This window comes from Passer montanus, unplaced genomic scaffold (assembly GCF_014805655.1).
Source record: "Passer montanus isolate IOZ18808 unplaced genomic scaffold, ASM1480565v1 scaffold75, whole genome shotgun sequence".
NCBI lineage: Eukaryota > Metazoa > Chordata > Aves > Passeriformes > Passeridae > Passer > Passer montanus.
The window spans coordinates 1866642-1881947 of NW_024372702.1; the positions used below are offsets into that span (position 1 = coordinate 1866642).

Below are 15306 nucleotides of genomic sequence, written 5' to 3' on the forward strand. Positions count from 1 at the left end.
TTTAATGAGTGATGAAAGTTGGTAATAGAAATAATTGTTATGTATACTGCTCCAAAACTGACAGAAGAAACACCTACGAGTATTATAATCCCATACTCTTTTCCAGAAATAAAGAGACATAGAAGAAGGACGTTTAACTGTGCACAACTATCATCTTCCTTTCAGCATAATAATGGTTGTGTATCTATATAATTAAAGATAATTATAGACTATAAAATTTGTACAGCGATTAACCAAAAACAAGATGATGCTCTGTGCTGCCAAGACAAAGACATCCATCACTGAAGTTCCTCCCTCTCGTATTTGGAATTTCCCCCCATTCTATTTCTGTTACCTTCAGCATTACAGTATATCTGCAACTCAAAAAAAAAAATCCCTGATTTTCAAAGTGCCATATTAAATCTGAGTTGCTCCATTATTTTAACTTTAACAGAATAGTGAAATGAGACTTTTACAATTATACTTTAGCCAAAGAAGCACATTTATCTCTAATCCTAAGAAAGTGTTGAATGTTCATCCTGTAATAGTAAATACTATAATCCTTACAGATATGCTCTTCACTAATACCATTGCAGATACTCTCATTATTAATGCTACACACCTAATCCTTTTCTGAATACCTGATTGCTGTAATTTCTATAATTATATAGATTACTCAGGCTAGCTCTGTACCAGATATAATGGTATTTCCTTCTTAATGCTGTTTCTCCATTCACTTTAACATCCATTACTAGCATGGCACACTTATTTCTTCTGAGTTTTTCAAGAGAGATTTTGGATATATTCCTTTGAGGGAAAAAAGCCCCAGACTTACTATCAAGGTTTTCCATGTAATAACAAGAACACATACAAATGAGCTTGCTATTTAACAAGGAATAATTTGGAACTCTGAATTCCTGCTCTATGTTGAACACATGCACTATGCATACTTTACATCTGCAAAGAGATAAAATATAAAGTCCAAGGTATCAAACTAAAGATTTCAGAAAGCAACAAAAGTTGCAAGTACACAGACTGTATTGCCACTCTAATTTCAACGTACTTTTGTTGAATGAAATTTAATGCGATTTGCCTTTTCTTTTTTTGTAATTCTCAAATGCACACTCCCTGCATAATTGGTTGAAGAGAATATCATGAAGTGAGGCTAGAAGATCAACAGTTACCCTATCTTCTGTTGAAGGTTAAAATATGTGACATATAGCTGGTTTTCATTTAATCAAACAACACTTCCACTGTATAACATAACCACAGATATGCAACTGTCTTCATGAGTTTCAATTTGGAATCATATTTTTATTTTCCTTTGGCTGGAAGCATTAGGAATTTCTCATTTTCTCTAGGGCTGTTTGGCCTAAATTCAAAGGATTTTTTGGATGCACTGTCATAATGAAAGTACTTCATTTATGTTTACACTTCCAGCCCCTCCATGGAGAATTCCACTGAACATTTAATTCATTCAATTTTCACTAGGAAAAGTGCACACTGCCTGTTTTTGTTCTCTGTGACTGGAAAAGAAAAGCACACTTTTTAGTGATTTATCTATTTTTCTTACAGATTTGTTGAACAACTTTTATCTAATGGGTCAGTCAGTGTTTTCTGTTCATATTATTTGTGGGTTTACCCTCTTGTACACAAGACTGACTCCATAGGTCTTATGTCATTGCATCCTCACTGGAAAAAATAACAGCAAAAAGAATTCTAATTTCAATGCAGGAATTATTCATCACCATCCTGTGGCTACTTTGTTAAATCAAACTTTTCTCCTTTGCTGTTAATTTTTCATAACAGCACTAATTTGAAGGGATCAGAAATACTACTGAAACACATTAGCAAACTGTATGTGCAAAAATACTGTTGGTGACATGCTTGCCCATTTTGACTCCAGAAAAAAAATTAGCAGATGAAGTTACTGAAAACATTTTTAAGGGAATAAAATTCCATTTACTTTCACTTTGACTGAAGGAAGGAAGAGAAAATGTTAAGTTTATGTAGAAATGGAACAACCTGGTCATTTTCAGGTTTTTTTTCAAGATGAAGTATGAAAAGGGTCACTCATTTCACACTGCTATCTCTTGAACTTCTCAAAAATAAAATAAATGTGGCCGCAGTCCAAGAAGCTCAAGCAGTCATCCAAGAAACTGACAGTATCTTTCAGGAATGAAAAATGACTGTCAGCATGAGAGACAGTTCTTAGTTTGCCTGTCATTATTTACTTCTAAGGTCTGCCTCGTCTGGGGAGATGTCAAGGGAGCAGCTGTCAGACTGAAGGCAACAGAATTAGGAAAACAGCCTAAACTTATATTTGAATCATGATTGATCATAACCTGTACTATGCAATCAGATAAATGTAATAAGGAGGCAAAACAAAAAGGAAGGAGTTGTGCTCACTCAGTAAAATATTAGCAATACTATAGACTAATAGTTAATTTATAGTTGCTTGGAAATATTCTACAGAAATGAAGTCTCACTGAAAAATAATGATTTGCAGAATTTCAGGTCTCTCAAAGTATATAATAAAACCCCTGATTTATATTCATAACTGGTCTGGTTTTCTGGACCTTTTGCCAAAGAGGAACAAAGCTCGAGTACTACTTGAAACATGCTTATCAAATTTTCATTTTTCTCTACAATTTATCTCAAAGTATCTAATAAATAATCAGTAAGTATAACATTTATTTTTAAAGCTGAGGGAAGTAAGGGACTCATGTGACAAACTTCACAAACCCACTAACAAAATCCACCAGTGAGCTGAGAAAGTGTTAAGCTTTTCTGGCTCACAGTCTAGGAGTGGACTACACCTTTTATTCAGATTGGTTTTGTCTGAGCTATCACTTAATGTTGTATGACTTCCTTCAGAGTGGAGCTGACTTCAGTTTATCAACTTAGTTGATTTGTGCCATCTGAAACTGATCAGGCTTCTGTCATCTGGGATATTACACTGTTGCCTAATTCAAATAGTACACAGATCAAGAATTCTGTATTCCTAAAATAAATCTTTATATGTTGAAATTTGGTATTTCAACATATAAATAATACATTCAGACTTTTTCAAAAACATCTTTAGAGCCATGATTTAACTGCTGAATGCTGTTTCTTCGGCATAATAATTTTGATGGGTTTGTATTTGACAACTTTCTGCACCACTGAAGAAATTTAAGTAAAGTAGAATTATTCATTTGCAAACATCATGATTTCTTTTTTCATTGCATTAGCAAAACATGAACATTTCAAAGACAAAATGAAAATGTCTTCTGAAATTAAGTGGAAATATCTCAAAGTTTTACATAAAAAGCTAAATTAAGAAATAAAAAAATTATCAAAATGTACATCATGATTTACCTGTTCCTGTATCTTACCACCTATTACTATTCCAGCTGCTACTTCTTTCTGCATTTTCTCTCTCTCTTTAAAGCAGTGTACATCCCTTTCTTTTTCTTGTTTCACAAGAACATATAGGCTACATTACCAGAATATCTGAAAATTTTTCACCTTGTAAAGGTGATGTAAGCGCAGTGCACCTTTATTGATACACTGCAAACATTACTGAGTATGTGCAAAGATAATAGGTTGATTATTCACAAAAACTGTTAACAAAGTGCTGTTATGTGTGGTAGGTTGTGCTGGCTTTGGCTGGGGTGAAGTTAATTTCCTAGTAGCATGCTCTGATAACATGGGGCTGGTTTAGATTTCTCTTGTTATGACCAGAACCAACTTGGTAATGCCAGAACTATTCTGAGCTTCCACAGTTTCACTGCAATAAGCCAGCTTTTGTTCCTTCAGGAATTATTTTTGAAATCACAAGGTGTATATATAAGCGTTAGAGTTTATCATATCAGTAGAAAAGCAGTACTATTGCTTTCACTTAGTTCCTATGACAGCTTTTGGTGCATTTTTTAAGGTTCTCTTACAATGGACCTGCAACAGATAAGCACTTGCTCCCATATACCAAACAAGAAAAAGAAATATTAAATATCCAGTTTATCAATGATGCAATCAGCAAACAGCCACTATCTAACCATTAAATGCTGTCATCTGTAGCAGATTAGTCTTGGTAGCATAATCAACATTAAAGCAAGTAGTTCGTCTGGCAAATACATCAGGATAAATCACTTGAAGTATATCAGAAATGAAAAATTATCTCAGAAAATCTACCTGACTGTTCCCATGGATTAAAATATATTAGAAAACATCATAAATCTTAGGTATTAATGCTGATGTTACACATTCTGTGTGTTTCAGGCTCCACATTAAAAGGTATCATGCCTATCACTGTAAGCTTCCAGAAAGACAAAGTGATAACAAAGGAGAAGTTGGTTAATTTTTTTTCCTTAAAACCTTTAAGTGCAAAGCATTACATGTACACAGTTCATCAGTGGGACTGGGGGGGGGGGGGACCTTTCTCTCCCAAATCTGCCAGCCACTCAAAAAGACTTGCAATGCTGAAACTGCTGTCTTCTTTACTTATTTATTTGGCTTAATTTAACAATGAAACAACTCTGATTTGTAAATAGTAACTGGCTTTAACTTTTCTTGTATTGCCTTCATCTCTGTGACCTTTCAGTGAGGCTTTTACTGACATAACCCCTTCCCATTTTACTCTCCTTGACCTAAACAATAGCATAAGTGAAGTTTCCTAGAATTTTTGTATTTAGTAAAATAGTTGTTCCTATGAGCTCAGAAGCTATACACTATGCAGCACAGGAGAAAACTTTTCAAGAGTTAAAATTGAATTTTATGAATGTGTTCCTACACTAGCAAACAAGACTTACACCTGTTCTGTGAAAAATCAGACTCTTCTTCAATAGCCTCTGTCTGAGAAACAAAAGTTCTCCTAAGGGTAGGGTTCTGTTGCTCAGCAAGTCTTATCAGGAAATAAACTCTACTGTCAGCTCTTTCTTCAATTTTTCATTTCAAAAGCAGTATTATCCCTCTTGGTAGAAACAAAACACAAGAAAATACTGCAAAACATTTGTCATACACTATTTCTTCAGAGCCAGATAGCATGCTCTACAAAAAAAAAATGTCTTTGCTACCATATCCTTTCTTGCTTTATTCTTCAAGCTTTCATTTGAAGCTTTATTTCTGCAATCTTCTGTAAACATTATTTCCACGAGTTTATTTTTTTGGTGAAGGTGCTCTGCACACATTCCAATCCAAAAATCAAGAGATGGGACTGCCTAATGATAATGATCCTATTATTCCTGTAGAATTTCATCCACGAATTTGCCAATTTGTCAGTACATTGACAGATAGCAATTCTTCCCCTTACATATATATTTAATTGCTTCTACAATCCCATTCATCAGGTTTCTCTGAACCTTTCTGTACACGTGGAAGATTTTTCTGGGTTTCTAGCCTACTACTTCAGATTTAACTTTCTATATATATACTGGGTTTTTTCTTTTTTTTAATATTTTTAATTTTAAATCTAAAAAAGAACATCCATGTCTCAGTTTACTAATTTACCTTGATGAAGTATATTTAGGTTGGTATGAAGACTTCCTTTAATAAAGGAATATTATACACAGTGATGATGCACCTCTCTTTCTATGCTGTATACAAGCAAATGCTTGGGGCAGTTTTCTGGGAGCAGAAGTCAAAACATTTGGGGGATGGGATCCCCAATACAAAACCAGGGTGTTCTATCTGCAGTCATTCCTTGCCTTAAACCAGCACCTAACTCTAACAGAATTGCCAACTGTGAGCTGAACAATCATAGAATCATTTAGATTGGGAAAGTCCAACTGCAGCAAGCCCAATGAGCCACATTTACACTCAACAAATGCTGAATAATTATTCGGAATAATTTATGGATAAGCACACATAGCCCATAACATGTTCAAAAAGGGCATACAAATGCTTTTAAAGGTATTTTTGAGGGGTTTTATTCCATGTGAAGTAATCACTTTCTGTATTTTAGCAGCAAAAGAAAGCACAGAACGAATCACAGGAAAAGGTAAATCCTATTATGCCATGATGGCAAGAAGCATAATGCCTTCTTTGGAAAATATCAAGCATCTGATAGCATTTAACAAATAATTATCATCTGGGAAGCATTGCACAAAACAGGAATAACTGTCAGTAAAAACATGGAGCTAACACTCTATAAAGCATGTCTCATTTGTTTTGTAAATCTTAAATATATTTCAGGAATGAGTTGTTGGGTTTTGTTTTCTAAAAAGAGCAAATATAGCACAGATGTAAACATCAATTACTCCATCCACACACAACAAAAGGTTACAAAGGTTACTCTCCCTTAGTGAAAACACAGCAGGTACTATGAACAGAGGTGAAGATAAACACATTTCATTCTGGATTTGTAGTATAATATGTTCCCTTCATCATTGTATCAACAGAATTGTATCTTTCTGCATGGTCCACCACCACTTAGTGTCACTGGATATTTTCAGTCCATTTGATATGTCTGATGTGCCCTCTGGCTACATGTATTGGAAAGAGAGACTTTTGCACGTTGTTGGCCATTCAGACAGCTGCTTATGAAAATGAAAGAGAATTGAACCAGAAATGTTCAGAATATCAAGAGAGATTTTCTGTGAGATGGAGGAGAAGTTAATGACATGGAAACTGAATCAGTATGGTACCAAAGCTGATTTGTATTGTTCTTTAAAGTGCTTTAGGGCCCAGGAGGACAATAACAACAGGAAAATAAAAGGCATAACAAAGAATTACAAAAGATACCACTGTCTCACCCTGAATGACATCCTCCTCTATTTGTCCTCTTTTTTGCTGCTGATTCATAACATGCACTGAGGAGTAACAAATATACATTTGCTCTGGCTTGGCAGAAAGGGCACAGAGAGTGCAGGAAGTCAGAGCTTGCTGCTCATATTTCTGATCTCTTTTCCATGTCTCTGGTTAAATGCTTCTATGGAAGCTTGAGAAGTGGCTCAAAATGGACTCAAATAGACAGTGAAAGGGAAACAAAAGTTGCTTTCTTTTATATTTTCTATTTTTCATATAGGAAATATAAATTAGGTATTCACCATTTTGCATCACTATTTTACCAATTGTTTTATTAAGATATTAGCATTAAAATATGTACAGTAATTGGAGCATGAAACGGGCATTAATCCAAGTAAACAACATTTGAAGTAGAAAATCATCTAAGTACTTTCTAATAGAGATGCCAAGAGTATGAAGTTTGTGTACAATCCCATCTTTTGGTAAGTGATAACTTTGTCTCATAGTAACCTGAAACAGAACTACTCCTCTAGGAAAAGTCACAGCATCCTCAAATAGATTTCTTTGACTCCCATTTTTCTGAAGTTACTTTAAAATTTTGACCCTTTTTTTTCAAATCAAAACACCTAAAACTCACAGAAACACAGTTGTCTCAAGTTGATAAAAAACAAGAGAGGGATATAAGAATATTTAGTAGTTATCATCTAGGATTATACCTGCATTGAGCTGTCTGTCTCCTATAATTCAGAACAGGAGAGTAGAACAGACTACACTATCTCCAGACCTGTTACAATAATAGTTTTGCTCAGCTCTTTCATTTAATGCTACTCTCCATAACCAATAGAGTATTCCTACCAACTGTGTCCTAAGATATGTCAATGTAGTCTGTCCTTGCATTGTTATTGACTCATTCAAAGCTCAGAGGCTGATTGAAAAGGGCTGCTACAGACCCTTGCAGAAAGTGTTACCAATATTTACTACTCTGGGCTCAGCCAAGGAGCTTCCCAAGAATTATACCCTCAGAGCCTTGAGACAGCTTGTGGAAGCTCTCTCATTCTGTTACTGAGACATTTTGACTGTGTTCTGGAGAACAGGAGTGATCCATTTTCGGGTTCATGGTGTGCAGCAGCCGGGACATTTAAAGCTACACTGATGCTCTGATTCATCTCAGATGTGTTTAGGGTGACAGTAGCTGTATTTTTCACATTGCCTGATAACATTCACAAATTACTCTAGCCACAAGTCCCCCCCATGACTTAAGATCTGTGCATATCAAGTAGAAAACAATGCAGAATTTAATGTGATCTAAGCTTATGTAGGTGACAGCAACATAACTGGGGTGACATTTCAATAAAATGTCTGCTTAATAAAACAATTCATAGCATTTAATTCTTTTGTGCTGATCATCTTGTGAAATTTCAGGTGTTTCCTGTTTCATTGCACCTTTGCTTTTCTCTGCGCAAAATGAGCTAGAGAAATATGTGCTCTTTATTTCTACTCATATTCATTAACCAACTGTTGGTGTATTTTAGCTACATCACCGAGTAAAGAAAACTTCATCAGAATTAATTTTACTATTTCAAATGATGTTAAGAAGCTGATATTTCTCATAAACCTGCATTTTCACATGCTCTTCTTTTCCTCTCCTACTATTCTCATTACAGTGGGAGTCAATGTGAGGAAAACACATGGCTGCTTCAGGTAGAAGTCATATGTGGTCATACCCATACCTTAATTAACAGCGTCGTTTTCTCACATAGCAAAGCATGTTACCTTAAAAAAAAAATATATATATACACATACCCAGATCACCAGAATGACTAAGAATGAATGAACACAGACATTTTTGACTGTGGACAGTATCCATCTATCCTCCAAAGGAACAAAATAGAATTAGGTAGCAAACATGAGTGAGTGACTATGTGTGCGGTGAATAGGATATTGGTAAATTAATATTCTAGAACTCTGAATAGATTTGGAATTGAATTTAGTGAAGAAATTAGTTTAGTTTTATTTTAGCCAAGCAGCATTATCCAAACTTAATTACTCTTCCCCAATGCTTGAAGTATTTCCATTTGCAGAAGTGACAATTCTCTAACAAAACTGGCAATGAATACCAGAACTGAAGTGAAACATCTTCTCTATGACATTGACATTTAGATTATTTAGACAGACATATATATAAATCACATCCTGGCATCTTATCTTTGAGAGAAGCAGATCTGCTAGAAAAACAACTGTACACACAGCAAATGTAAAACTATACTACCATATATTTACCCTAATTTTTAATGAGAAAAATAATAATAACACTTACTGTGGCCACAACATACATATGTTGAGATGGAATTTATTTTCAGATATAATGCAGTTTCCAGAGATAAAAAAGAGCTGAAATTCTTGATATCTATTTTTCACACCACAGGTACAACTTTACCATATGAATTCTGTCCCTTGGCTCAACTAACAACAAATGCAGGATGCACTTGATAAGAAACACTGGAGTATCCGGCTTTTCTTTTAATAAAGCAGTTTGGAACATTTATCAAACAGAAGGACTGCAACAGAATGAAACTTCAACAAAGACAAGGACTGTCAGGATGCCAGTAAAACAGCAGCAACAAAGAAGCACCCAACAATGGTTCTGATATCAATACCTCTAAACTAGGGAATTTCAAACACTACTTTTTAGAACTGGGGAGAAGTGCAACTCTCTTACACCTCTTTGGTATATCAAGTTCAAAGTACTGTAAGACATCTATCAAAATTTTCCTTCAAAACAAGAGTGTTTCATCACATATCTGATGTCTTGGCACACACCTCGCTTCCAAAGCCAGCTGCAACCTTTCAGCTGACACCCGGTGCACGGACAGCTGCTCCCTGTGTTAGGGCCAAGCTGCCAGCTGTGTGACAGCAGCCCCGCACCTCTGCGGCAGCCAGGCCAAGTAACAACTCTGGAAACAAGAGAAAACTCTCTAGAAAGCAGCATTCCTGAGTCTGCACCAAGGAAACTTCCCTCTGTTTAACAGAAAAAAAGAGTCCATGACAAGTATATACAAAACCATACTATTTTGCTATTTTTCTGTCACCTATGAGAACTTTTGACAGCTTTGGCCTGAAAGGTCACAGGACCACATAACCATAAGGGTTTAAGAGCTAAATGGTCCTTCAAGGCCTGTCTGCAAAACCAAGAACACTCCAGTTTGGGCAAATCCAAATCTAGAATTGCTGTTCTGACATTTTAAAAGACAGTCATGGAGAACTACAGCAGATAACATGTTTAAATTCTTTCATCTTCAGAAGCTTTTGTGTTTCTATGTAAATATATCAAAGCTCTAAGGACACAAGGGAAAAAAAAGGCATTTGCCAGCACTTATGGTACAACTTTAGAAGTTTCAGCTAACTGATTGGTATCAACCATGCCATATCTACCAGAAATATTTTAAATGACAAGACCATAAATTGGTGATGTACAGGACATAATCTCATTCCTGTTCCAAAGGGACTTGGGTGATAAAATAATTTTGTAATAATTTTACTGTCAGCCAGATCTGCAGTCTGATAACTGAAAACCTGCAAATGAATCAGTAGAGCTTTCATTTTTGTGAATAAGGTTGTATTTAACATGTGATACGTGGTATAAATACCACTCAGTATACTAAGTTGCTGAGGATGAAAGTATCTAAGAAATGCAAGTATTTAATAGAAATGAAGAATAGAAATAGTAGAAATAAAGTTAATGTAATTTAAACACAAACTGCATTTAATATATGTGATGGCTTATGACAATTAGATTGAATTGCATGTAGTTTTGATGTATTCTAATCAAAGCCTTCTTTTTATTCTTTCACTTTCTGCCCTGGGTGTGTGGAAGCAACTCGGACACCTAATAACATTAGCCATACTTTCTCACAGACATTAATGCTTGATATATTTCAAATCAATTTTTTATAAGCCCAGAATCTCAGCAGTCCAAGACTGAAAAAATTACATCTGTCTCAAAACTACAGGATGTGTGGGAGGGGACAGATCAAGCTCAGCAAAGGTGGAACAGCACCCTGCCCCACACCCCATCCCCTTTGGAGCCTCTAGTGCAGCTGTCAGTGTCTGGCAGGATGGAAGCAATGTCCCACCCCTGCCCTGCAGGCCTAGTACAGCCCAAGAGTGGCTATCAAGCAAAAGCCCTGCCTGGGGAAGGATGGTCACAGGAAGCCAGAGTAGATAAAAAACATTGCACAAAGATGCACCTGGTTGTGTACCTTATTACCAGGACTTTGGAGGAAGCATCTTCATGATTTTTCCATCATAGCCTGGCCTTTGTATGATTTAACCAAAAAAAGAGCTTGTGACTGGACACTGATACATGAGGAAGTCCTAAAGCTGCTGGGTTTTGAGATAGCTCTTGGCCCCATTCATCCAGAGGACCCTTTGCAGGCTGAGTGGGGTTTTGCTGTCCATGGGCTGTCAATCCATGTGTGGCAGCATGGACCAGAGGATCCTACTCATCCAATCCAATTTCACTCACACAGCATTAAGGATGCTGAAAAGCAAGACTCTGTAGAAGAAAAAGGGGGTGTGATGAAATCAGCCCTACAAGAAGGGACGAGATTGTAAGACAGCAGACAGTAATACAGAGGGGCCCTTCTAAGGTCCTTAAGACAAGGATTTTGGGCGCATCACCCATTTTTGGGGTGGCACAAAGAGAAGTGGTCGGGAAGGGGAATGCTCAGATAGAGCATTATAGCCACATTCACAGAAGGGAGTTGTTTTCTCTCTCCAACCCCCACAGCTTCAAAAGGGTGTTTTTAAAAGGGGATATTAGGCAGCTAAGATTTGCTAGACTAAAAGCAGCAGAAGAAACAGAGAAATGTTACTAAATTAGCAGTAAATTCACAACTTTGACAGTAAATCTTTTGTCCTTCAAACTAGCCCTAGAAACCAAAATGATAATTGCAGTAACCTATCTAAAGCCTTCATTTAAGTGTCTTTCTCTGTATCTAATATTTTCTGCTAGAATGTAGCTGCATAAAGCTGTACAGTTGAGACTCTAACAGCAACCTAACCTATATGAGAGTGCTCTTATGCAGAATGCACACTGCAGTGTTTGCTTGGGTGCACACACTACAAATTCCTCACCTTCAGACAGTAACTGAAACTGATGAAACATCAAAGATTTATAACTACTTGAAACACCATCACTTCTGCCCCAAAGGAAAAAGTTAACCTCAGGCCTTCAATCCTCCAAATTAATAATCAGTCCTTAGAACTTAAGGTCTTTATTAGTTCTTCAAATTTAATGTTCTCACTGTACCTCCTACAGTTTCCTCACAAATTTGCTTAAATAGGAAGAATTATTTAATTCCTAACAATAAACTTGGACCAAAATAAAAGAACAACATTGTGCACATTTACAAGCATTCGCCACTACATTAGCAGCAAGGAAACATATTATTATTATAAAATGCATGCCTGAAATTACAAGGCTTCAAAAGCATTTTTATTTCAAATCAGTTTTTAAAGAGTGTGATTTGTCTAACATGTTATTAGGACCTCTTCAGATGAAAGGAGAAAAATGGATTAATAACAAAGAGCATACTGATTGAAATCTAATTTCTATTATCACAGCTAAATTATGTTTTTGCATGCAAGCTGAAGCTATGTATTTTGAGATACACAGTCCCCTAACACAATGTCACTCATTTCTCTGCTCCTACTTAGAGTTGTTTCCTGTTGAATTGAAAATAACAGTGCCTCAAGTAACTACGCAGTATAAAATGCTTCCAGTTAGAAGCCAAGTCTCTAACTAGAGAAAAGAATTAAATCAATCATTCCCAAACAGTGTTTTCAGCTGAAGAATAATATCCACATAAAACCACTTTAAAACATTATGTACCTGGACTATTATCAACACTATTCAGATGATTATTTTTTCACCCCCCAAATCCCACAACAATAAAACTCCTAAGAGAATTTTTATTCTATCAAATAATGACTAAAAAAAAGAAAAAACACAGAACAAACTGAATCAGGAAGTCTAGTAAATGAAAGATATTAAAGCAGTACAAAAACAAAAGCAAACTTATTATGAGCTGCCCCAGGTTAACAGATCTTCAGTGCACTGTCAAGTACTTAAAAATCCTGTAAGCTGATCTGGAAGTTGAGAGTTAATTCAACCCCAGAAGTGAAGCCCCCCGAACCAGACAAGCCTTTTAAAAGCAAACACCTCCAGCCCCAACCCCATCTTCCAGGCCTTCAGGGTTCCTAGGAGCTACTTCCAGCACCAACACACCCCAGCTAGGGGCACAGCCCAATTTCTACCTTACACGCTTTGTGGCAGACAGCTTCCATGAGAGAGCTGTATTAAATTATCTTCTAGGGGAAAAACACTGTTACTCCTTAAGGTTATCAGGGGGCCAGTTGGGATGAAAGGCCAAGGACACAGACTTTAGTTTCCACTAATCTGCATTTTCTGATGTGAAAATAAAGCTCTTGCAAAACATAAATCAGTTCTCACCAGTACGGACACCACCTTGTGGCTGCCAGAATTCCTTTGATTGCTGCATGTGCTGAAAATCAAACACCCGCAGCACATGCGTTTAGTTATCTTGTTAGCTCCCAGACTAAGGGGGGGATGTGTAAATAAATTAGTACTGTGTGCAACACAGCTTTTGCTAACCTTTTACAACAACAGGGACTTGGAGTCTTCCAAAAAGCAAAGAGAAGGACCAGGCATTATAAAATTGTAATAGCAGAAAATGTAAATGATGGGATGTCACATATGGAAAGCTGAGGCTTCCTGATCAGCTACAGCCAATAGCTACACAGGCATTTTAGGCCAACTGCAACCTAACTTTCAGTCTGCGCAATAAAGTGGTACTAAGACATTTAATTTTTTATTTCAAATTGATGGCTTCTATCACAAAATCCAATGAACATATCAAATAAAATAATTCCTTTTCATAATGATGAAAATCTATTTTTTCCTTAACAATGAAATCTTTGATCTTAAATCCTCTGATCATGACATTGAAAGTATTTACGAATCAGAAAAAAAACTATCTAGATGTTGATAAAGGGATGCCAAATTATTTTATTTTTCTATCAGTCTAATCCTCCAGGAAGCTACAAACATATGTGTCAACTTCTCAGCTAAAACAAGATTTTTGACAGCACATCTTCAACTTTTTTGTCCAGAGAACCCATTTTGCAGCTGCTTCTTGTCATTCTTTCAGCAGAGAGCACAGACACACTGCAGTTTCCATTGCATAGCTTTTACATCCCAGTTTGAGAATCCTCACCAACATCTGAACAGACTCAAACAACTCTTCCATTCAATTGATAATTTATTTGCAAAAAATACCATCTTACATTAAGTAATTTACTTTTAGAGTTGTTGGAAAGTCCACGTGAGCAAAGACAAGTTTGCTTGCTGAGTAGCTTGCTGAGTGTCTAAGTTCTGACTAGTCACTAGATATGGCACATCACCTCAGCCAGTGACATCTATTCTACTCATGGACTAGAGCATTTCTAAAAACAGTGACAGAAATCATACTGAAAACACTGAAAACCAGGATGCTCAAAATCCTCTTTCTGTGCGAGTGCATGGCTGTTTCGATGACAGATATTCAGTCTCCCAACACTGGAGAATTGTCCCCACGTATGTCTATGCACAGAAAAGACCAAGACAACTCTTTGAACAAAGCTGAATTAATTAGCCTTCCAAAAGTCAAATGAATAACAGAGATCCAACATGAACCTCAAGAACGGTGCCTTCATCAGGCAGGAAATGCTTATGGCAGTGAAATCAAACATCAACAAAAGAAAATTTAAGACTCTTGTTCCATTAGCAATACCAGAAACCATGCTGCTACTGAGAAGCAACATTGCTCCTCACACATTGCCCTGGGAAAGAGCAAACGACCTTTTTAGCCTCCCTTTCTGTACTAGTGCATTAAGTGAGAGAAGGTCATTAATACTACTTAGCATCTCCTACAAACTGAAAATTCTAATCAGATTTTACACTTCTGTCAGCCACTATGTAGTTGAGTTTTTGCAGTTCCTACCAGAAAAGGTCACAATACTGCTGTTTTCAGGGGAAGTTAACGAATAAAGGCATTTATCTAGTGTCAGACCATTTTGCTGACCAGGTAGGCCCTGTATAATTTTTTTTTTTTTTAGACCTTTGTTTAACAATTATGATGGATTTTAACTTGTGCTGTTATGAACCTACCTATGAAGCATATAAATGGTTAGAACTTGATGAATATTAATGTGCAAAGTAAAACAAGAGGATAAAAATATCTTCCAAAAGGTATTACCCTCAGACAACCTGCCACTGTACCTTAGCTGCTGCTGTGATAAAAAAAATACATTAAGAAACATCTCTCACCAAAGATTTCTGTGCTAAAATCAAATACTAATCACTACCTAAATTGAAGACATAATCAGGGTTACAGGAAACTTTCACTTACATGTTGTTCAGAAGACCCAAGAGAACATCAGTCTGTTTTCTTTCTGAATCAATAAATAATCACAATTTCTTGCAATAAAGGAATTCATTTCTGAAAGACAAAATACAAAACAAAAAAAAGTGAGGTTAAATTA

At 36.2% G+C, this 15306-nt stretch overlaps 1 protein-coding gene across 12 annotated transcripts in view; it reads right to left on the reverse strand.

Moving 5' to 3' along the window:
* The window catches only part of LRRC4C (leucine rich repeat containing 4C), a 485302-nt gene that overhangs the window by 269497 nt on the left and 200499 nt on the right, over window positions 1-15306 (reverse strand). For all 12 annotated transcript variants that reach the window (XM_039731024.1, XM_039731023.1, XM_039731022.1 and 9 more), the window contains one exon: window positions 15174-15263. The gene's annotated coding sequence lies outside the window, so the exon portion shown is untranslated. The remainder of the gene's footprint in view (window positions 1-15173; window positions 15264-15306) is intronic.